The following is a 24,177-nucleotide window of genomic DNA, read 5'->3' as shown; positions in this document are numbered from 1 at the left end:
AAAGTTATGGGACCACACGGGACCAAGTGGACCCCAGGTTAGGTCAAGGGGATAGGATTTAGCAACCACTGATGTGCTTGACCTAATTAGGGAGGATAATGGGATCAAATAAATAATTTTCAATGAAAGGTAATGCAATGATCCCAATGAGGTTACTAGCCTAAGGAAACCAAGGACAAATTTTGGTCTAAGAGATAGGGATTGCAATATCTTGAGATCCCACTATTGGATTCACTTCAAATTTGGAGGGTTTTTGGTTCTAAAATGTGGATGCAAATTAGAGTTTCATTTACTATCAACCCGGGTAAGTAAATCTTCGAGGAACATTCACCGTATGTGGACTTAGAGACAAACTAGACTAAGCTAGGTGAAGAAATGCCAAAGCTCCCTTACAGGAGGTTTTTCATTGGGATATCCAACATCTATTTAGTCATTTAACAAAATGAAATCTAAAAATTAAAAGACATTATGATAAGTGTAAGAAATATTAAATCTCCCTTACATGAGATTGCTCATTAATATTTCTAATCATCTTAATCAACAAAACCTAATTCTAATTGATTTCATTAAATATAAAAGCTCTCTTACAAGAGACTATTCATTTATATCTCAAGCATATAAATCATAAAATTAAACTAATGAAATCAAACATTAAATAACAAATTAGATTCATTGAAGGAAACATTAATACTTTCTTACAAAAGGTCATTCGTTAATATTTCAAACATATGAACCTAATAATTTAATCTAATGAAATTCACAAACAAACATAAAATAAAAGCCTACCAAAATAAAAGTGTACTTGCTAGGCAATGGGGATCCTTCCAAGGATTCACAAGCACACCAAAAGAGAAGTCAAATGTAGAAGATCAAAGAAGCTCCATTTTATTTATCTTCAATTGCAATTTGCAACTACAAGTTCTACATTCCAAGAGGTTCTAAAATCTCCATTACAATGATTCCAAATTCTAACTTCTCAATTCTAAATTCTAAATTCCAAAGTTACAAATGAAGGAGATAACACTCCTATTTATACAAAAGTTATGATAACAAACTCATAAATGTGGATCCACTATTCCCTCTTCAAATCCACATATCTCTCAACCAATGGTGACACATAACCCTATCCTCCATGATCTTCTCCACGAGGTCCATGATCTTATCCATGAGGTTCATGATCTTCTCAACTTCGAATTTGAACATAGAATGCCACATAATGGTGCCTTAGAAGCTTCCTTTGTACCTACACATGTCAACAAACTCGTTCTAATTGTTAGGTATAAGTATATGGATATTATTTTCTAAAGTTTAACCACAAATTCTTTTAAAATTACTAAGAATTAATAAAATTTTGGAAAACACAAAGATAACCCATATAATGATGAAAGTGAAGTGGATGTGATGACATGGTGGTGGAATAAAGGTGAGAAAATGTGTGAATGGAGAGAAAGTGGATGTTGAATGGAGTGAAAATAGATGAATTTTAAGGATAATTCTTAGGCCCAACAAGGGCCTCTATAGAAAACTGCAGCGTAGTTTTGGACCAAAAATCAAAGTGTTTGGATGGCTATATTGTTTGGTCGATTTATTGTGTGCTAAATTGCTACATTAATTATCAATCCGGGAGTCGTAAACTAATGAAGTGTGGCACATTATATGTGCAAGATAGCCTCTTTCTTATGTTTTTGTCGTTTTCCAGTTTTTATTTTGTTTTGGGGGTTTTTATTTTCATTTATCTCCTAATGTGAATGGAATTCCTATTCCTGAGTGTCTAGAAGGCAAGTATGGTTATAGATTTTAAGGCGATTGTGTCCTCTATAATGGTTCCCAAAACTTAACACTTCAAAAGGTCATAGAACATACTAGTGATGAAAGTAATACTTGGACAAGAATGAAAATGTGCTGCTATTAAAAACAAGTAAATAATGTGCTGCTATTTAAAAAAAGTAAATAATGAACTACTGATCATGAAACTATCATCTTTGTTGTTGTTTAAATACAGAAAAATAATTTAAGCTACTGCACACAAAGAAATTAAAAATTGCAAGGAAAGTAAAACTAAAATCAAATCACAACATTCATAATCTGATTCCTCGCCAATTAGTCTAGCTATGACTTTCAGAGATAATCATCAATGACATGAGCAATCTGATATCTAATTGCAGAAAAGTAAAACTAAAATCAAATTACACATTCATAATTTGATTCCTCGCCAGTAGTCTAGCTATGGCTTTCGGAGGTAACCGACAATGATATGAGCAATTTAATATCTAATTGTAGAAAAGTAAAACTAAAATCAAATTACACATTCATAATTTGATCCCTCTCTAGTAGTCTAGCTATGGCTTTCAGAGGTAACCGACAACGATATGAGCAATTTAATATCTAAGATAACTAATAAAGCAAGGAAACAAAACAGAACTGGAACTAAAAACTAGGAAAAGCAAAGTCAGCAGAGAATTAATCCCATGTCATTAGTCATTGTGAAAATTATATGTAGATGCCCGGGCTACCTACTCTATCCTGAAACATACATGCACTAATCATTGTTATACAAAGATGTAAAATCATGAACAGAAGTGGAATGTTAATACCATGACAATTGAAATATACACAGGTGAAATATATGCAATGGAAATAAGAAAACGATGCATAAAACTTTACAGCAACAAGGGAAACAAAACCTTAGCGTACAGGGGCCCTCTGCACAGCCTCGGTCAATAGGCTATCAATCCAATATTATATTAACGCAATCATGTAGAAACATAGTCTTCTCATATATTTCAAAACACAGTTACAGCAATAAAACTAGTGTCACGGCACAGTGGGTTTTAACAGCAAAATTACATTCAAAAAGACTAAGACTGTGCGTTATAGAAACGCGTTATTTATAACAAAGTTTACATTATTGTTTTCTTGTAGAACTGCGTGAACAAGGGACATGTAAAAGACAGTGTCCATGGATTTAGCGTACTGGTTGTCGAAAATATTAAATCTATCAACTGTGGCTGTTAGATTCTCGTCATGGGTTAGTCTACAGGTGGAAACAGACCCCAGATAGTTAGGAACGGCCACGCATCCTTCAGAATCCTTCACGTGCTGGAAAATAGAATTTGTCTACCGTAGGACTCTTACGTAGGACCACCGTTTGACCAACATTGACCACAGCTTCCCTTGATGAATTCGGCTGAACCAATAGGACCTGATCCATGTCCAGGTCATTTCTAACTTGCCCATGTGGCTTGTTTTGCCTGATGACACCTGCAACATAGAGTTTTAAAAAAACAGTTGCGGAAAGTTGAATCAGCTGCAGAAAGTGACTGGATTCCGCAGCGAATGAGCAAAATCTAGTTCAAACAGAAAACACAAAACATAGTTAGAAAACCACGTTAAATTCTCTTTTAGAATCAATATGCAATGATTTTGATAGATTAGGAGGTACAGGTGAGTGGAAAAAGTTCTAGGAAAGTGTGTAGGAGAGGTGTAATTTCAAAGCTCTACATACCCCCACTGTGAAGGTGTTGCATGTCCCCATGCAACCAAAACTTTGATCATCCTCCTTCAGTTCATGTGTTCTGAGACCTCTGCCAATACATCCAGTCTTCTTTTCTTCTTCCTTGGGACCACTACCATCCTTGGCTTCCTCATTAGACACCTGAACTTGAGGTTGATGAGAGCCCTGTTCAACCTTCTGTTCTTTCTCTTTAATTTTCTATTTTTCTTCTGCCATAGCCCAAGATGCAACATGGTGTTGTCATGAATGATCTTATCTAACCTGCTTTGTTCCTTCAATGTTTCATTTTCATTTTTAATGTGTCTATTTAAGACCTCCAGCTCAAAAACTTCATGTTTCAGTGATTGGATTTGAGCTTCTTGAGCTGTATTAGGCTGGGCAGATGAAGTGCCTGGGTCTCCGGCTATTTTCTCCAAGGACTCTATATAATCATACATTTCTTGCTGGTTTAGGTCTATCTTAGGTGATGTCTTTCTTGGGCTAACCCCAAAATCTTGTTGAGAAGGGTTGATTTCAAAATCTGGCCGAGAAGGACTCATGTCAAAATCTGGATGAGAGATAGGAGTATGGTGGGGACCACGGCCAGGAGGGATTGCTAAAGGTTGTTCTGGTGTTTCCCCTCCTAAATCAATAAAATGGGGCCCTTTAGTTTGTATTTTTCTCAACTTCCCTTTTAGTCTAGAACTTCTCAAATTTTGTGGGCTAGTGTCTTCTTTCTCCCCACTCTGTTTTTCTTTTCCTTTTTTCTTTGCTGCAGCTGACTGTTCCTAAAGGTAAACTAGTATTTCAGATAGTACTTGATGGTCTTCTTCTAAGGAAGGTTTTGGGGTTTGATGTACAACCTCAATACTTCTTTTCCCTTCTGATTTTCTTGGCTTTTTACCCTCAGTCTTTTCCTTCCTACTTTCAGATAGTCTTTCTTCCCTACTAGTTTCTTCAACTATGTTAGTAGGAGTATCTTGAATTTTATCACTTGTTCTCTTTCTTCTGCTTCTCCTTGATGTGTTGCTTTTAGGGGTTTCTTGTGGATATTTAAAGAAATTTCTGACAAAAAACTGCTCCCATGTGTCCTTTTTTCCTTTTAATTGTTCTTCTATCAAGATTTTCACAAGGCCGTGGTGATACAAGTGGGGTCCTACGTCCCCAGATTCTTTTGGACTGTGGTGGACATTTTCTTCAGGCTATTTAGCAAGAAATAGGGAAAATTAAGATTTTGGTTCTCTAGAAAATTCATCAGCAACCGGGTGTGATACATGTACATTGACCCGAATCTTCCCTCACAGGTAATGAATTTCTGGATTATTAATAGTAAACTAGCCCATTTTTCATGTAAAGCAGAGACAGGGATTCCTTTACTAAAGATGGTTACATCCATACCTGGATTTCGTAGGATAACCATCCATGCTCTCTCGTCAAAGCTCTTATTTTTGAACCATCGTTCTCCCTCCTGTGGAAGTTCAGTTGCAACTGCTATGGATGCCTCTGTGACTGTGAATTTAAGTTCTCCAATCTTCGCTTCTATGCCGTCAAAGGACCTCGCAAAAGTCTTCGTAACTTCCTTGTTGTAGCCTTCGAATTTCTGAATAAATTGTAACCACCGGGCTTTCCTTAGCATGCTTTTCACTTGCGGATACCCTTCCATAAATTTGGGCCCTTCCGGTTCTGCTCTCAATAGAGGACCCATTCTTTCCTCCTGTCTTAAACACGTCTGTGTGGGATTGGATGAACGGAAGTGAGATGGCTGGGTTAGCGTGAAATGGACAGGATTTATGGAGAAAAACCAGTGACTGTAGATGGAAAACAGTGGACAGGTAGCGGGAGTGAGTTTATGGAGTGGAGCGGAGGCTTATATGAACAGGGTAGGAATGCAAACACGACTTCAATAGAATAGTAGGGGAGTAAAGTGAGCCCGGCAGAGTTTTAAACTTAATGTCTACACAGTAGACGTAAACATGCTCAAGAAATGGCTGCGGAATTTGTGCAGCGGATAAAAGCTATTATCAAATCAACCACATCCCATAATTATAGGTGGAGTGTCAAAGTACAGCTGAACACGAGTTAAATCCAGAGGCTTGATCATGAGGCCATTTGAAAATAAATGCAAGGTTTGTGGAGGAATCACATAAAGGTCGTGGAACGGTTATGGAGTTATCAACGCCAATCATTTCATATAATGGAGTCATGGTTTCAAAACTATATAAAATGTTTTCTAAATGCTATTTGAAATAAATCTTACCCTTACCTTGGAATTTTTGCCACATTTCGTCCATTAACCTTTGATCAACTGCTCCTTGTTGATGCTCTTAGGTGCCTCATATCTTCAAAATAGGTCCTTGGTCATACCTGCATTTGATTTTCAAGATCCTTTAACTAAAATCTGACTGTAAATTTTGAAAAAAAGAGTGATGGCTGCGGAAACTGCTTCTGGCTGTGGAAACTGGATTCAGCTGCGGAAACTGACACAGCAATCATATGACTGAATGGAGATGGATAAATGATAACTGAATGAATGAAGATGGTCATGAAAAAAAAACTTTTATTGGTGGAATGAAATGAAATGGATGAAATGGAGTGGAATGAAATGGAGTGGAATGAAATGAAGTGGAGTGTCACAAAACTGTGAAATGAGAGAGAGAGAGAGAGATTTTTTTTTGGAAAATATAAGGCGTCAGGAGTTCCTGATTTTCGCCCTGTATTTTCTGTATAACACTGCCAATCAGTGATTGGTTTTCAGGCTTATACACATTTTTTTTATTTTTTTATTTTTAGAAACAGAAAAGAGAAAAGGCTAGGCTAGTGGAGAAGAAGGATTCTTCTTCACCAGCCTTATTGCAAAACTATCTTGAAATATTTTGACAAATTCCTCTTTTGAGAGTGGCTTATGATAGATCTTTAATCTGTGGCCATTCACAATAAGAGGAGTTTGATGTTCATCAATGGTTTTGATTCTTACCACTCCATTGCTAAAGATTTTGTCAATCTCATATGGCCCAAGCCAATGAGTCTGAAATTTTCCTTTAAAATCTTTAAACTTGGAATCAAATAGCAATGCCCAATCTCCTTCTTGAAAAATTTTCTCCTTGATGTATTTGTCATGCCACTTAGCTCTTTAATATTGAACTAGATCAGTTCTTAGGATTGCCTCTTGTCTGATCTCATCTAGTTCATTCAACTACTCCATTCTATTCTTTTGGGCTTCTGATAGATCCATTCCCAACTGAACTGCCATCTTGAAAGTTTTGACTTGGAACTCAATGGGGAGCAGGACTTCTTTCCCATAAACAAGTTCATAGGGAAAAGGTCCTGTTGTGTTTCTCCATGCAGTTCTGTAGACCCACAAGGCTTTAGGAAGCCTTTTTACCCAATCTCTTATGTGTATATGAACAGTTTTGGTGATGATGGCTTCAATAACTTTGTTTGTAGACTCCACTTGACCATTTTCTTGCGGACGGTAAGGAGTAGATTTTTTGTGCTTGATTTTGTATTCTTCCATCAACTTCTCCACCAGGTTGGATGTGAATTGACTTCCCTGATCTGTCACAATTTCTCTTGGAACACCAAAGCGAGTAAAAATATCCTCATAAAGAAAACTAACAACTGAATTTTCAGTAGCAGAAAATAATGCTTTGGCTTCTACCCATTTAGTGACATAATCAGTACATACCAATATATACTTTCTTTGTTTAGATGGTGGATTAATAGGTCCAATGAAATCTAAAGCCCATTTTTCAAAGGGTTCGATGAGTACCTGTGGTTGCAATGGAATTTCGTTTGAAAGGGTAGGTTTCCCTACTCTTTGGCAGCTGTCACACCTTTTGACATATTGTTTTGCATCTTTGAAGAGGGATGGCCAAAAATATCCTAAAGAGAGGATCTTATAGGTTGTCCTTTTGTCATAAAAGTATCTGCCGCATGGTTCATCATGACATGCTTTGAGAATATCAGGCATTTCATATTCCCTAACACATCTTCTGATCACAAGATCTAGCCCTATTTTAAACAATTCGTTGGAAATCCATGAATATTTTGAACTCTCCTAAATATTCTTTCTTCTTTCACCAGGAAATAAATGTGGAGGTAGTTTCCCTGTGACCAAATAGTTAGCTATATCTGCATACCAAGGAGTCTTAGTAGTTACTGCAAATAAATATTCATCAGGAAACTTATCCTCTACAGGAGAATCTTCTTTAATATTATGTATCCTAAACAAGAAATTAACTATTTTATTTTGTTTCCCTGGTCTATCCAACACAGTAATATTGAATTCCTGTAAAAGTAGGAGCCATATTGTAACCCTTCCATTAGTAGCAGGTTTTTTCATTAGATATCTAATCATAGAATGATCAGTATGAATAAAAGTTTCATAGTCTGTTATATAATGTCTAAACTTATTGATTGCATGAACAACAACTAAGAACTCTTTTTCAGTTACATTATAGTTCAACTCAGTGGGAGTCAAATTTTTACTGGTATAGTAAATGGCATAAGGAACTAAATCTTTTGGCCCAACATAGCTCTTAGAGATGTATCTGAAGCATCTATAGAAATATGGAAAGGGAGTTTCCAATTGGTCCTCTCAAGATAGGCACTTCAGATATTCTTGTTTTCAAAGTTTCAAATGTTGAATGACAATCAGGATTTCATTTGAATTCACGGTCTTTTGTAAGCAGTTTGAAGAGTGGAGATGCTATTTTAGTGAAGTTTTCTATAAATCTTCTATAGTATCCAGTAAATCCTAGAAAACTTCTAACATCTTTTTGACAATTTGGAATAGGCAATTTGGAGATGACTTCAACTTTTGATCTATCAACTTTAATCCCATCCCCCGAAATATGATGTCCTAAAACAATACCTTCAGTAAACATCATAAAGCATTTTTCATGGCTTAATGAAAGGTTTGTCTCTTTACATCTTATAAGGACTTTTTCCAAATTTTCTAATGCCTCTTCAAACGAATTACCATAAACTGTAAAATCATCCATATAAACCTCTACACAATCATGGATTATATCAAAAAAGATTCCTAGTACTGCTCTTTGGAATGTTGTGGGTGCATTACATAATCCAAAATGAAGCACACGATAAGCAAAAGTTCCCCATGGACAGGTAAATGTGGTCTTGTCCTGATCCTCAGGTGCTACCTAAATTTGATTATAACCACTAAAACCATCCAGAAATGAAAATTACTTTTTGCCTACTAATGTATCTAATACTTGATCGATAAAGGGCAAAGGAAAGTGATCCTTCAAGGTTTCTTTGTTCAATTCCCTGTAATCAATGCATACCCCCCATTTACCATTCTTTTTGGGTACTATATCGAAAGGAGAAACCCATCGGCTATCTGAAATTGGATAAATGAAGTTTACATTGAGTAGTTTTTGGAGCTCTTCTTTCACTATCTCCCTAAGATTTGGATTCATCCTTCTCTGAGGTTGTCTGATTGGTCTACTGTTTTCCTCAATATAGATATGATTGATGCAAGTCTTAGGGTCAATACCTTTCATATCAGTATACTCCCATGCAAATGCAGTAGAATGTTTTTGCAAGATTTTGGTTAGCTCTCCCTATTGTGATTTTTCCAAGTTTTTGTTGATATTCAATGTTTTACCTGGAAAAATATCAATGGTGGAACTACCAAACTCTTCCATAGAATAAAGAGACATTTGTCTCGATGATAAATACTCAATGTCAGAATCTAACTGCAATTGTGTGTGGTCATATTCTGAAGATGTTTCAAAATTTTCTAATGTGTTCAGAATTTGACTATCTTCACTGATTTCAGAAATGGTAAAGACAGGTTGTATAGTGTCCTCATCATCGACCCATTCGTTGTCTCCTACTTCTGTAATTGCTTTTGTTGGAGGATACAAATTGAATTTATTTGTTGAACTACCATCAGAAATGTAGATATCCCCAAATCTACAACTAATGAAAGCATCAGCTGTGGCTAGCCAAGGTCTTCCTAAGATGAGTGGATTCCCTCCTAAATTACTCTTGGGAGTCAAAATCATGAAATCTACTGGATATTCCCAAGAATCTAAGGACACTGAAATATCTTCTAATACACCATCTAGTTTGATTATTGATCTATCTGCAAGTTGCAATAAGGTAGGTGTAAAAAGAAGATTAGGAAGTTTAAGCTATTCCATAGTTGTCTACTCATAATGTTGATAGCAGCCCCTAAGTCAATCAAAGTATTTGGAATTTCTATCCCATTTATATGTGTCTTGACAATTGGACTACCTGGATCTACATATTTCTGCATCGTAATTTTCGCATCATGATATCTGCAATTTTTCCTACCAGGTGGATTCTTCTTCTATCTCTTGGTTTCCTTCCTGGTCTTTTGAGACTCAACTCCTTTACTGTTTTGCTAGAATAGGAATCTCTCTAATGGCTTGTAGCAAGGGAATCTTGATACAGACATTCTTTAATTCATCTAGGAAATCATAGTCAGGCAACAAGATTTGTTTTTCCACCCCTTTGTCAATTTGTAGTCCTTCAGGGAAAGGAGGTGTGGATGAAGATGCAGGTTGCTTAACTACAGGAGTTGTGGGGGTTGACTCTTTTTCTTTTTCTTTTTGAATGTTTGGGTTTTTAAGAGATGCTTCCTCAGAACCTTTATTGGCTTTAAGAGAATCCTCCTCAGAGGTATCTTTCTCCTGAACATCTATAGAAGGTTTTCCTAAAACTCTAACAGACCTGAGTTGTACATCATTGAGAGGAACAATCATATAGGTAGGAAATTATTGTCCTTCTACAATGTAAGCATTCTGAGGATTTTTATTATTGGGATTTGGAAATGGCTGGGATGGTAGTTGATTGGTATTTTGTTGAAATGGAAGCAAGAGTTGAGAATTTGGATTTTGTTGAGAAGGTTGTTGTTGTGGAAATGGTAATGAAAGTTGTGGGTTTTGATTTGGAATTTGTGGATTTTGTTGATTTTGAAAATATGGAGGATATTGATAAAATTGATCGAATCTCCCATAAGGATTTTTCATCCCTTGTGCCCATGATTTGTATGGATTTTGAGATTGGGCCAAGGTTGTTGCCAAGAATTCCAATTTGGTGGGAGCTGAAAATTCATAGGATTGTTAAATCCTTGATTTCGTGGCCCCTGCCATGGTCTTCTTGAAACAAAACAAAGGGATTCTACTGAATTTGGATCTTCCTGAAAGACATCTTTGAGCCTAGGAATTGAAGGACAATCCTTGGTCTCATGGATTTTTGAGCAAATCATACATGTCTCTACAACTTTTGCATCCAAGGGACATTCCCTTAAAGCATGTTTCTTTCTACATTTTGGACAAAAGATGGCTAAGGCTTCGGCTTCTACTTTCTTCTTGTTTTGTATTTTAAGGGTGTCTATCTATTCACTAAGGCTCTCTAGAATATCAGTTTTGAACTCATCAAGCATATTGCCAATCTCCGCCCTACTTACTGATCCAGTTGCAGATTTGTTTGCTCTAATAAGAGAAGGATCTCTAGGCCCTTTTCTAGTTTTAGATTTTCCCCTTGAGATTTGGACACATAGTTATGCTATGTCATGGAGTGGAAGTTGAGAAATATCTCCCTTCCCCATCATGTTTAAAATATCTATCCATTCATCTCTAATGGCTTTTAATAGAAGGGCTTTCAAGGTTTCCTCATCTAAATTACTCATTTTTGCTCTCTTTAAGTTGTCTTGAAATATTTCAAGTAGATCCTCCAAGTTTTCATCTTCTTTTTGCATCATCTTGAATACCTCATCCTTATGATTGGTGGGCGTACAATAATCCAAGTATCTATCCAAAAATGTTTGTTTCATATCATTCCAAGTTCTAATAGATTGAGTGACTAATCCCATGAACCATTTCAAAGCTGCTCCTTTCAATGTTGAAGGAAACAGTTTGAGTTTTTGAGAGTCTTCCATATAATCATAGGTTCGGCACAAGACTTCAAACTCAAATAGAAATGTTTCAGGATCCTCACTTCACAACCCATAAAAGTTTGGGAGGACAGATGGTGAAATATTTTTCATTGTTGTATGGGTCTCCTCATCGGCTATAGGAAATCAAAATGAGTTATCTCCATCCCTATTTCCCCCATTGGTACCTCTACCTCCTCCATTGTTTCCTCCTCCTCTACCTCTACCTCTACCTCCTCCATTGTTTCCTCCTCCTCTACCTCTACCTCTACCTCCTCCTCCAAATCCGTTTACTACTTCCTTTGTCATGATGGTTTCCTCAGAGTTCTCAGAGTCCTCTGGTTCTTCTATTAATGGCGAACGAGGAGGAATTTCTCCCTCTTCTTCTTCAGGTGATTCTACTTCTTTGATTACAATATGTTCCCCTGTAGAAGTGAATAAAGGTTCTTTCCCTAAGTCAGATTTGATGGATAGTGTGGGAGAGTCTCCTAATTCAGCTGCTGCCCCTTGAATTCCAGGAATCCTAAGGCTGGGAGTGTGAGTTGGAGATGATGGAGGTGTATCTTGTCTATGCCTTGAAGTAGTTGGAGTTGTAAAAATAGAACTTTTGGCCCTAGCTATAAACCTTCCCCTAGAATCTCTTGCTCTATGCATGTCATTTTTTTTATTTTTTTTATTTTTTTAAAGTCGGGCTAATAATTCTCTTTCTGATCTTCTAGGTCACACTAGGTGCAAGAAGAGAGCATAATCAAGAAATTATTACACTAAAAACTCTCTTTTCTGATCCTCCAGATCACACTAGGTGCAAGAGGAGTGCGTACTTCAAGAAGTTATCAATTTCTCCCTTTTTTTTAAGAGATTGGCTACCTAGTTACACTTCCCTGGCAACAGTGCCAAAATGTTTGGTCAATTTAGCGTGTTCTAAATTGCTACATTAATTATCAATCCGGGAGTCGTAAACTGATGAAGTGTGGCGCACTATATGTGCAAGATAGCCTCTTTCTTATGTTTTTGTCGTTTTTCAGTTTTTATTTTCGTTTATCTCCTAATGTGAATGGAATTCCTATTCCTGAGTCTCTAGAAGGCAAGTATCGTTATAGATTTTAGGGCGATTGTGTCCTCTATAATGGTTCCCAAAACTTAACACTTCAGAAGGTCTTAGAACATACTAGTGATGAAAGTAATACTTGGACAAGAATGAAAATGTGCTGCTATTAAAAACAAGTAAATAATGTGTTGCTATTTAAAACAAGTAAATAATGGACTACTGATCATGAAACTATCATCTCTGCTGTTGTCTAAATACAGAAAAATAATTTAAGCTACTGCACTCAAAGAAATTAAAAATTGCAAGGAAAGTAAAACTAAAATCAAATCACAACATTCATAATCTAATTCCTCGCCAGTTAGTCTAGCTATGGCTTTCAGAGATAATCATCAATGACATGAGCAATCTGATATATAATTGCAGAAAAGTAAAACTAAAATCAAATTACACATTCATAATTCGATCCCTCGCCAGGGGTCTAGCTATGGCTTTTGGAGGTAACTGACAATGATATGAGCAATTTAATATCTAATTGCAGAAAAGTAAAACTAAAATCAAATTGCACATTCATAATTCGATCCCTCGCTAGTAGTCTAGCTATGGCTTTCAGAGGTAACCGACAATGATATGAGCAATTTAATATCTAAGCTAACTAATAAAGCAAGGAAACAAAATTGAAATCAACAAAACAAAACTGGAATTAAAAACTAGGAAAAGCAAAGTCAGCAGAGAATTAATCCCATGTCATTAGTCATTGTGAAAATTATATGCAGATGCCCGGGCTGCCTACTCTATCCTGAAACATACATGCACTGATCAGTGTTATACAAAGCTGTAAAATCATGAACAGAAGTGGAATGTTAATACCATGACAATTGAAATATACACAGGTGAAATATATGCAATGGAAATAAGAAAATGATGCATAAAACTTTACAGCAACAAGGGAAACGAAACCTCAGCGTACAGGGGCCCTCTGCATAGCCTCGGTCAACAAGCTATCAATCCAAGATTATATTCACGCAATCATGTAGAAACAGAGTCTTCTCATATATTTCAAAACATAGTTATAGCAATAAAACTAATGTCACAGCACAATGGGTTTTAATAGCAAAATTACATTCAAAAAGACTAAGACTATGCGTTATAGAAATGCGTTATTTATAACAAAGTTTACATAACTGTTTTCTTGTAGAACTACGTGAACAAGGGACACGTAAAAGACAGTGTCCATGGATTTAGCGTACTGGTTGTCAAAAATATTAAATCTATCAACTATGGTTGTTAGATTCTCGTCATGCGTTAGTCTACAAGTGGCAACAGAGCCCAGGGAGTTAGGAATGGCCACGCATCCTTCAGAATCCTTCACGTGCTGGAAAACAGAGTCTGGCTGCCGTAGGACTCTTACGTAGGACCACCATTTGACCACCATTGACCACAGCTTCCCTTGATGAATTTGGTTGAACCAATAGGACCTAATCCATGTCCAGGTCATTTCTAACTTGCCCATGTGGCTTGTTTTTCCTGGTGACACCTGCAACATAGAGTTTAACAAAAACAGCTGCAGAAAGTTGAATCAGCTGTGGAAAGTGACTGGATTCCGCAGCTAATGAGCAAAATCTAGTTCAAACAGCAAACACAAAACATAGTTAGAAAACCACGTTAAATGCTCTTTTAGAATCAATATGCAATGATTTTGATAGCTTAGGAGGTCCAGGTGAGTGGAAAAAGTTCTAGGAAAGTGTGTAGGAGAGGTGTAATTTCAAAGCTCTACATATATTATGAGATAATTTATGCCCTATGTGACCTATGTAGGTTAGGCCTAGAGAGAAAGGGAAAAAGGTGAGAAGAATATGCTTTTAGGTGATCAACTATGGAGGATCGGTGCCTAGTCATTTGGGAGAAATGGAATCAAGATTATTTGAATGCTTGGAGTGATTTCACGTAGTCAAGGAGGCCTCTATAACAATTTCACATGGAAATTAGGGCATGAGAAAACTGCTTCAAGGTCTTTATACTTCGTGAAATATTTGATGATTTTTCAAAGATAAAATTTCAAATAAATATCTCTAGAAACATTCAATTATTCAAACATGGCCCATGACATGTTGCAACACTAATAAAAGACAAATTCCCACTCTTTTACACACACAAAAAGCAACAAAATTTCAGCCTAGTGATGAGCCTAGGTATTGCAACAAGAATGTTGCAACTCCCAGGGCTACCAACTTTACTTATCAACCCGAGGTTCGTGCAAACTTGGAGGTGGCAGTGCTATATGCACAAGTAAAAGTGAAGGTACTACCTGTTGTCATTGCTCATCTGGCAAGAGACCCTAGGGGTTCCAAGCCAGACTTCTATAGGGTCAGAAGAAGCTTAACTCTTTGATGGAAGAAGAGAAAATCTATCCTAAGGGAGAGCTCCTTCTACTACAGTATTGAAGAAAAAAACATGAAATTCTAAACCATACCATAACCTAACTAACCAATTAAACAGCTATCCTAAGCAGAATTGTTAAACAATCACTAACCTAAGGCTGTTATCTAAGTAGCAGAAGTAAAAAAACATTAAACTAGACTAAGGTGTAAGCAAAGAAACTTAGACTAAATCGGGTTTCAAGCAAAAGAGCAATCGAAGGTCAAAATCAATGAAAGGAGGATGTAAGGACGCAGTAGTGCATAGGGACCGTTGGATCGATCAACGCACAGAAGATGGACAGTGGAAATCTTATCGCGGGGCTTTAAGCGAATAAGTGGATGAATAGGGTTAATGAATAAGATGAATGGTGGATATCGTATCACAAAGGCTTAAGCGAATGGATGGATGAACAAGGTAACAAAGCAGATGAATGGTCGAGATCTGATCACAGAGATTAAGTGAATGGATGGACAAACGAGGTTAATAGGGTATGAATGGCCGAGATCTAACCATGGAGATTAAGTCAAGAGATGGATGAACGAGGTTAACACAGCTATGAATGGCTGAGATCTTATCGCACAGATGAAGTCAAGATATGGACGGTGGAGATTGTATTGTGGGAAACAGAAATGTGTGGAAATGATGGAGCGGGTTTCTAAGGCAGTAAGTAGTTTCCCGCGCGCCCTCAAGGCTGTAAGCTATATTTTAAAATTTCACGTAATTAGCCTAACTGCACAACATGTACCATGATAAAACCACTTTTCTCGCATGCTCTCAGGCGGATAACAGCCATGCACTAGTCCATGCAAGATTGTGCGATAGCCATTGGATCAGGTGGGGTTGATCAACGGTGGAGATTGGCCAAGCTAGTTGGCAAGCAAGTGAAGCGACAGTCATCAGATCAAGTGAGGCAAATCGATGGTGGGGGTTTTAAAGTGCATGAAGTGTTGAGGTGACAAGATAGCCATCAGATCAGGCGAGGCAGATCAAAGATGGGACTTAAAGTGAAAAAAGGTAAGTGGCAGTTGGAAAAACTAATGGATCGGACGGTGATTGGGAAGGTTTGTTGTGGATCGGATGATGAGGAAACGATGCATGAAGAACATGCTAAAGGTGGTTTCAAATGAAAATGACTGAGAAACATAGTGAGGTGAACGAGTAACTGCATCAAACGACAAACTCCATAGCTCATGCGAGAACCGGAAACCTATGTTTTTGGGGTTGTTGAACGGTCTCTTCCTCAATTAATGGTCCCAGAGGGAGGAGATGAGGCCGAGACACCTGTGCACAACTTGATAATGATCTTTTTCGCCTAGCTAACCTATAAACTAAAGAAGGCATAACTGGAAGTAAACTACAACAAATGCAACTACTGAAGCAAACGAACAAGAAAACCATGAATAATCTACACTATATTGTTGTAATTAAAGTGCAACTACTTAAGCAAATAAACAGTGATAACCATAAGGCTACTTAAGTAAATGAACAGAAAACCATGAAACTACTTAAGCAAATAAATAAAATAGAACTCTATGCTGGCATACATGTACAGTAAAGAGGATATTTGGATGCTCGGGTCGGGCCCTAACCCAAGAGCTTCAACCCTCTAAGTTAACTCAGAGCTGGCTTAAAACAAAACTCCTTCTCATTATGAAAACCATGGATTACAAAACAAACTGTCACAAGTCTTGCAGCTCAGAAATAAAGCAAAGCTTTTACAAATGAAGTCTGAATCCTACTGAGTTCCTAAGCCTCTCTATTTATACATCTGAAGTCTCTAACGACTTCCTTCCCATTAGGGAGGCTTGGCCTCTAACTCAAGAAAAACTAGTTTGTGTCACTTTCACTTGCTCGGCTGTCTTTTAGTCTTCAAAGTGATGGTTGTGTGCACTCCGAGCTGATGGTGGAATATTCGAATGGAGGGGTAGTAAATGAGGAGGATTTACCTCCTATAACTACTCTCCCTTGTCCCATTCGATTTTTTACCAAGGTCTTTGCCACAGTTCCTTTCTTTTACCCTTTATTCCTTTATTCCTGCATTTTTCCTTGCTTTTATCGTTTATTCCTGCATTACATGTACATTAGACCACAAAGAAAAATATCCAACTCTAACTCATCTCATAAACAAAAGATAATCAAAAGTATGCAATACGTTGTGAGAATAGTTGGTTTGACTAAGCTAGGAGGTGAATTAAGGCCAATCAAGGCCCATATAATTACCCAATGACGAGGCTCATCATCACCCCCTACTAAAAGTGTTGCTCATCCTCTGAGCAACTAAGTCAATGTCCATGTCCTTCATGGCTTTGGTAGCCTCTTTGACATCCCATGCTTCTGTTGTGGTCTCTTCTTCTTGTTCATAGAAGCCTGCTTTCCTTTCTACTTCTTCCCGCTGCCTCTTTTCCTTGGCTTCTTTTCTCCCTTCTATTGAACCTCAGAATTACCTTCCCCTTGACATTTTTTCTCACCTTTTTTTCTTGATTTCTCACAAGACTACAAATCCAATCAAATAATAAATGCTATATTTTGTCTCAGGAAAGCATTAAAATGATCACCATATTATATTTTCATGTTCTTGCTATTTTAATAGATTTTTGCAACTTAGCTACAGAACGTAGCATATTTTGCAGCTAACTGTGAGTTTCGTAGCTACTCTCATAGTTTCACTGGTTACAGGTGTCAAATGAAGAACTGGGCTACATGGGCATCTCCAGAATCATCTCTACATGGATTCTATCCTAATCACTCGGTCCAGATCGATAGAAAGGCATGCCTAAAATCATGGTCAAATATGAAGTCAAATACATTATCTAGTAGCAGTAGGACTCTTGATTTTCTCTTTCATAGCTAATCAAGAGTCTAACAGTTCTGTTGAAGAGTTAATCCGGATTAAGCCACTTGTAGTTGATCAGAAATTGAGGAGTTAATGCAGATTAGGCCACCTGTAACAAGATTTTCTCGTAGGCAGCTATGTTGTTTTTCTATAAATATCGGTTAAATGAGACCGAGAAGTAGTTAGAAGCTAGAAGGGATTATAGGATTTTGTTAAAAACTCTGTTCAGAATTCGTTTTGTTGATAATACAAACTATATTTTGTCAATGGTGGTTTAAAAGTGCATCTTTAATTAGTTGTCATCCAGCCACATCAGTTGCAGAGGGCCCCTGCACTGAAGGAGGTTTTTCACTAGTTGTTTTTATTTTAATTTCTACTACTCTGTTTTCTACAAGTCTATTTTCTCTATTTTTGTTTCATTTCAGTTTGTAACCAATAGTGTGAGGATAAAAATCACAACTGTGCAAGTCTTATTCTTCTGAGATATTGTATGAGAAATGACTGAATGAAAAATGAAGTAATGAGAATACGCAGTTGCTTAGCTTCTTACTATTTTGATTACTCATTTTCTTAGCATAGAACTGTCAATTAGTTGTATTAATAGATGTTCTCAAAACCATTTCAAAATGATGACAATTCTAACTTAATTGGTTGAATATCTAATTCATGCAGTGATTGAGCTTACTCAGCACATTGTTAGTTTTACAATCTGTCATCTTTTCTTTTCTATTTTCAGGTCATTACTTAGTTGCATCACTTGACATTCCAAAAAATCATTTCAAGGAGATTGATTCTATCATGTTCCAAAATTGAATGGTTGAATGGCTAAATGAATGCAATTATTGAATTACCTTCTGCATCAGTATTACTTTTGGTTTTAAGAATTAGATCCATGGATTAGGACTAAATGGTAGATAAGATAGATGTTATGTTTCTCTTATTAGGTCCTAACTAGTTAAAAATTATTCTTGGTCCATTTTTAGGAGATTTAGACTAACTTAGGAACCTATCCTTCCTTTAACAACTCATTAGATCCATGTATATCTCTCATAGATTGTATATTCTTAGATATCAAAGAACAAAAACCCCCAAAACAAACATAAAAATACAAAACATCGAAGTAAGAGAAAGTTAACTAAGTACATATAGTGCATCACACTTCATTAGTCTACAAACTTCGGTTGATAATTCATGCAAGAAATTTAGGACACTAAAATGGCTAAACACCTTCTAGCATCCCTAGGAGTAGTGGTGGATTGAGTTTTAGGCCTATCTAATTGACCTTCAACCTTTTCATTGGTTGCTTATACGTAGGTGTCATGTTGAGTGCCTCTCTCAACCTTTGGGGGGAGTGATATTCTCTGATCTTCAAGCTGTGTGGAAGTGTTTTCCATCTCCTTTAGTAGGCATGTATATTATCATTTTTTTAGCAGCCTAAACATATCTTCAAAATTTGAAATTGCTTGCTCTTGGGTAGCAAGATATCTAGGGGCTAGTTGAGGATAATTTGCAATTAGATTATGGGTGTTGATTAGGGCCATGGAATTTGATTGTTTAGCTCTGATGAAAAAAAGGTTCATTTTTCTCTCTGGCCAATATTATTTTCATCTCTGCAGCCCTTGACTTCTAATGGTTCATCAATGATGCCAAAGCCATTAATTGTAGATCTCCTAGCTCTACATTAAGATCCCAAATATTCATGTCTGTGAGGGCCATGTTGTGCAAGTAAAATTCAGCCATTTTGGCCCTATCCTTTAGTGCACTTTGATCATAAAGCTCAATAAACTTCCTGTAGTCCTGAAATGGCATGGTGCCCCTTTGTGCTAGTTTTTTAATCTAAAATTGCAGCTATTGTTCTCTGAGGTAAGGAGCATAGGATTTAGCTGGCATCCTACACTAGATGGCCTCTTGTTGTTCTTTCTCCTCTGTTTCAATGCCTTCTTCCTCTTACTATTCTTTCTCAACTCCATCAGTTTCTTCCTCTATTTCAGCGTCATCCTCCTTGTGTTCTGTTTCAGCATCATCCTCCTTGTGTTCTATTTCATCATGTTCCTCTGTATTAGTTTCTTATTTCTTCATGACAAAAGGACTAACATCATATATGAGGGTTTTGATGTCATCCTTTGTTAGTAAGTCTCTGAAGACTAACCATTTTATAGGGATCCTGAGGTTTTGGAGGGCATGCTTAATGAGGATCCTGATCAACCCATGGTGACCCAACTGTTGGGAATTCCCTTTCTTTACTTTGTTGCCGAAGTCTATGAGTGATTGCATCAGAAAATATGGTATGTTGAGTCTTTGGTGAACTATTGTTTCTACCCCAACTCTTAATTATTCAAGTCTTCTCAAATGGTTGCCATAACAATATTGTATCTATGGACTGTTGCATTCTCTTTTGAATTATTAAAGAATTTCCTTTTTTTCCACCTTTTCACTTATAAACCAACTACCTCTTAACCTTTACAACTTTTAATCAAATGATGCATATGAGTGAGTGAGTGAGATACTTACCTGTGGTCTTGATGCCATGCTGCAGTTGTCAAAGATGAGAGGTGTTGTTGATGGTCATTCTTCTTCCTCCTCTACTATTTGTTGATGTTTTCTTGGCTTTTGGAGGTGTCTGTGACTGGAAATCTGATGTTGTTGCTACTATGGAGCTCCTTGATTTGATGTTGTTGCTGCTTGTGGAGCTCCTGATTACCACTTGGCAATATTTGGTGTCTCCCTTAGAATTTATTGATCATATTGTTGGCTGGTGCTGTGAGGATGTTGTAATGAATGGACAGAGGGAGTAGGAATGTGTGCAGATGCAGGGATGATGGTAATGGATGAGGTGATTGGCTATGTCATGTATAGTATGAATTTTGGGGACCTAACCAATCTACCATTCAGGGGATCCTGTAGAAAACGCAATCTTTACTTGAATTGAAGAAATGAACTGAAAACCAATGGAATTGATGGAGGGATGCCTGGCAAGGAGTGGAGGAGATGAATATATGTGAGGCAGGGTCCCTTTGGATCTTCTCTTTGCTCCTTGATTGTCTTTCTCACCCACCTGCAAATAACAATTATGTTTTTTCTTATATATATATATATATATATATATATATATATATATGTATGTATGTATGTATGTATGTATGTATGTATGTATGTATGTATGTATGTATATATACATACATATATATATATATATATATATATATATATATATATATATATATATATATATATATATATATATATATATAGATATATATATTATATTTTTTTTTAATTTTTTTTAAAAACACCTAGGCTGCCTCAGAGAGGTTTTCACCCTAGATATCTGCCCTGGGTGCCTCAAGAAAGGTTTTCACCCAGGGATCTTCTTACTCTTTTTCATTTTTTTTCTCATCCGTGGGCCGCCTCATGAGGTTTCCAACCCAAAGATGGGACTCAAGCGCCTCATGGAGGTTTTCACCTAAATCCTTATTCTTTTTTCTTTTTCAATGTCTTGATGAGGGAGGAGATGGAACTTGCTCCACCATCATCATTGTCTTATTGATATTGTCAATGAACTCTTGTTTTGATAAAGGCCTCTTGTACATTTTCAATTGGTGTCCATTAAGTAGTAATGGAATGGCTTCTTCATCAATAGTTCTGATTTGCACTGAACCATTGTCATGGCATATTTCCACCACATAAGGTCTGAGCCATCTTGTCCTTAACTTGCCCTTGAAGTATTTATACCTAGATTCATATAACAATGCCCAGTCTCCCTCTTGAAATTACTTCTCCTTAATATGTTTTTCATGCCAAATCTTCCTCTAAAGCTGAACTATCTCTGTATGTAGGAGGGCCTGCATTTTGAATTCATTCAAGCCATTCAAATGTAACAATCTTTCTTTATGTGCATTACTGAGATCCAAATCTAGTTGGGCTTCCATCCTTAGTGTGTTATATTCAAACTCAATGGACAACAAAGCCTTTTTCCCATAGACCATCTCATAGGGTGTAAATCCATTGGTGGTCTTCCATGTTGTATTATAGGCCTAGGTGGCCTCAACTAGTCTCTCTGTCCAATCCTTCCTGCTTTTGCTCGCCACCTTGGTTATGATGTTCTCCAGTGCCCTGTTGGTCACCTCCACTTACCCATTAGCTTGTGGATGATAAGGAGTGGAGGTCATGTGCTTGATTTTGTGATGGTTGAGCAGTTCTTCAATCATGTTGGAGGTAAATTGGCTACCTTGGTCTGTGACTAGCTCTCTAGGGTACCCAAATTTGTAGAATATATTCTCCCTTAGGAACTCAGCCACCTTTTCTTCTGTTGCTACCTTAATTTCCTTGGTTTCATCCCACTTAGTCAAATCAGTGCACTCAATGATGTGATGTTTTTTCTTTGAAGGAGGGCTGATAGGCCCAATGAAGTCCATGCCCCATTTGTCAAATGGCTTGAAAGTCACTTGAGGTTGTAGGGACATTTCATCTCTTGGAGTAGGTTTTCCCGTCCTCTGGCATCGATCACACTGACTAATGTATTTTTTTAAATCCTGATGAAGAGTAGGCCAATAATGGCATGCTTGCAATACTTTGAATGTTGTCCTTTTTGCTGCAAAGTGACCTCCACAAGGCCCATCATGACAGGTCAAAAGGATGTCAAAAACTTCCTCTTCCCTTACACGCCTTCTCAATATTTGATTTGGGCCAAGTTTGAACAGATTATCCCCAATCCAAGTGAAGGGGGCGCTTTTCCTGGCTCTCTTGCTCTTTTCTTTGGAGGGCAAGTTTGGTGGGAATTGTGCTGATACCAAATAGTTTGCTATATTAGCAAACCATGGGGAGAGAACTGAAATAGCAAACAAATTCTTATCTGGTAATTGGTCATCCACCATTCCTTCTTCACTTGCAAGCATATTCATCCTAGATAGAAAGTCAACAACAACATTTTCCTTACCAGGCTTATCAACAATAGTTAGATCAAACTGTTGTAATAAAAGCAACCATCTTATAATTTTAGCATTCACATCTGGTTTGTTCATTAAATATTTGATTGTAGCATGATCAGTATGCACAAATGTTTGATAGCCTATAATGTAATGCCTAAATTTGTTTAATGAATGCACAATAGTCAGGAGTTTTTTTTCGGTCACAGTATAGTTTATCTTGGCCTTTGACAAGTTCTTACTAATAAGATAGATGGGATAGGGAAATTTCACCTCTTCCTGACCTAAGGCTTCTCCTATGGCCTTGTGTGAGGCATCAGCATGAATATGAAAAGGGAGGGCCTAGTTTGGGCCTCTAAGTATTGGAGCAGTGGTTAACTTACCCTTTAGAATGTCTAAGGCCTCTTGACAGCTCTTTGACCATATAAACTCAGAATCTTTGGCCAACAACCCAAACAAAGGAGAGTCCAACTTGCTAAAGTCCTTTATGAACCTTCGGTAGTATCTAGCTAACCCTAAGAAACTCCTGACATCTCTCTGCTTTTGTGGAGATGGGACCCTTTGGATGATTGCTATTTTTTTTGGGTTCCACCTATAGTCCTTGTTGAGATATTGAATGACCTAGCACAGTCCCTTTAGTCATTAAGAATTCACATTTTTCTAGACTGAGAGACAGATTCATTTCAATGCATTTGTGTAATACTTTGCCTAGGTAAGTCAAGGCTTCTTGGAAATCACAGCCATAAGGTGTAAAGTCATCCATATAGATTTCCACAGCATTATGCACTAATTCAGCAAAAATACTCAAGATTACTCTTCAGAAAGTGGCAAGAGCATTGCATAGGCCAAAAGGAAGAACCCTATAGGCAAAAGTACCCCAAGGATAGGTGAATGAAGGGTAGGGGAAAATGATCCTTCTTTGTGGCTTTGTTCAACTCCCTATAATCAACACAAATCCTCCACTTACCATTTTTCTTGGGAACTAACACTAAAGGAGAGACCCACTCATTGTCTGAGATAGGGTAAATGAATCTTGCATCTAGCAGTTTTTGCAGTTCTTCTTTGACTATGTCCTTAAGAGCTAGATTCATCCTCCTTTGTGGTTTCCTGATTAGCTTGCAACCTTCTTTGATGTATATGTGGTGAGCACACACTGAGGGGTGTACTCCCTTCATCTCCTTATAACTCCAAGTGAAGGCTTCTAGGTTTTCTCTCAACATGTTGCATAGATTTTCCTCTTCTAAAGCAAAAAGAGATGAATTAATTTTCAAAGTTTTCTCTAGGCCAAATTCTATGATTTTGACATGGAGTGGGTTGGAATTGGCCAAGCATAAGTCAGTTGGATGATGGTTCTAGGTTTCCCTTACTTCTTCTTCTAATGGTAGTGAACTAGGAGTTGAACTTTGGAGCAGGTGTTCAATTAAGTCATCCTCATCTTATTGTCCTCCTCCTGTGGTTGCTTCCAAAACATAAAGTTGGGTAGAATAAACCTCATCTTCTTCCTCCTCTGCCAACCATGAAGGTAAATCATGC

Source organism: Pinus tabuliformis, chromosome 4_1 (assembly GCF_031772625.1).
Source record: "Pinus tabuliformis cultivar Carrire ecotype Pingquan chromosome 4_1, CPIR1, whole genome shotgun sequence".
Classification (NCBI taxonomy): Eukaryota; Viridiplantae; Streptophyta; class Pinopsida; order Pinales; family Pinaceae; genus Pinus; species Pinus tabuliformis.
Note: the sequence above shows the minus strand (reverse complement) of the source record.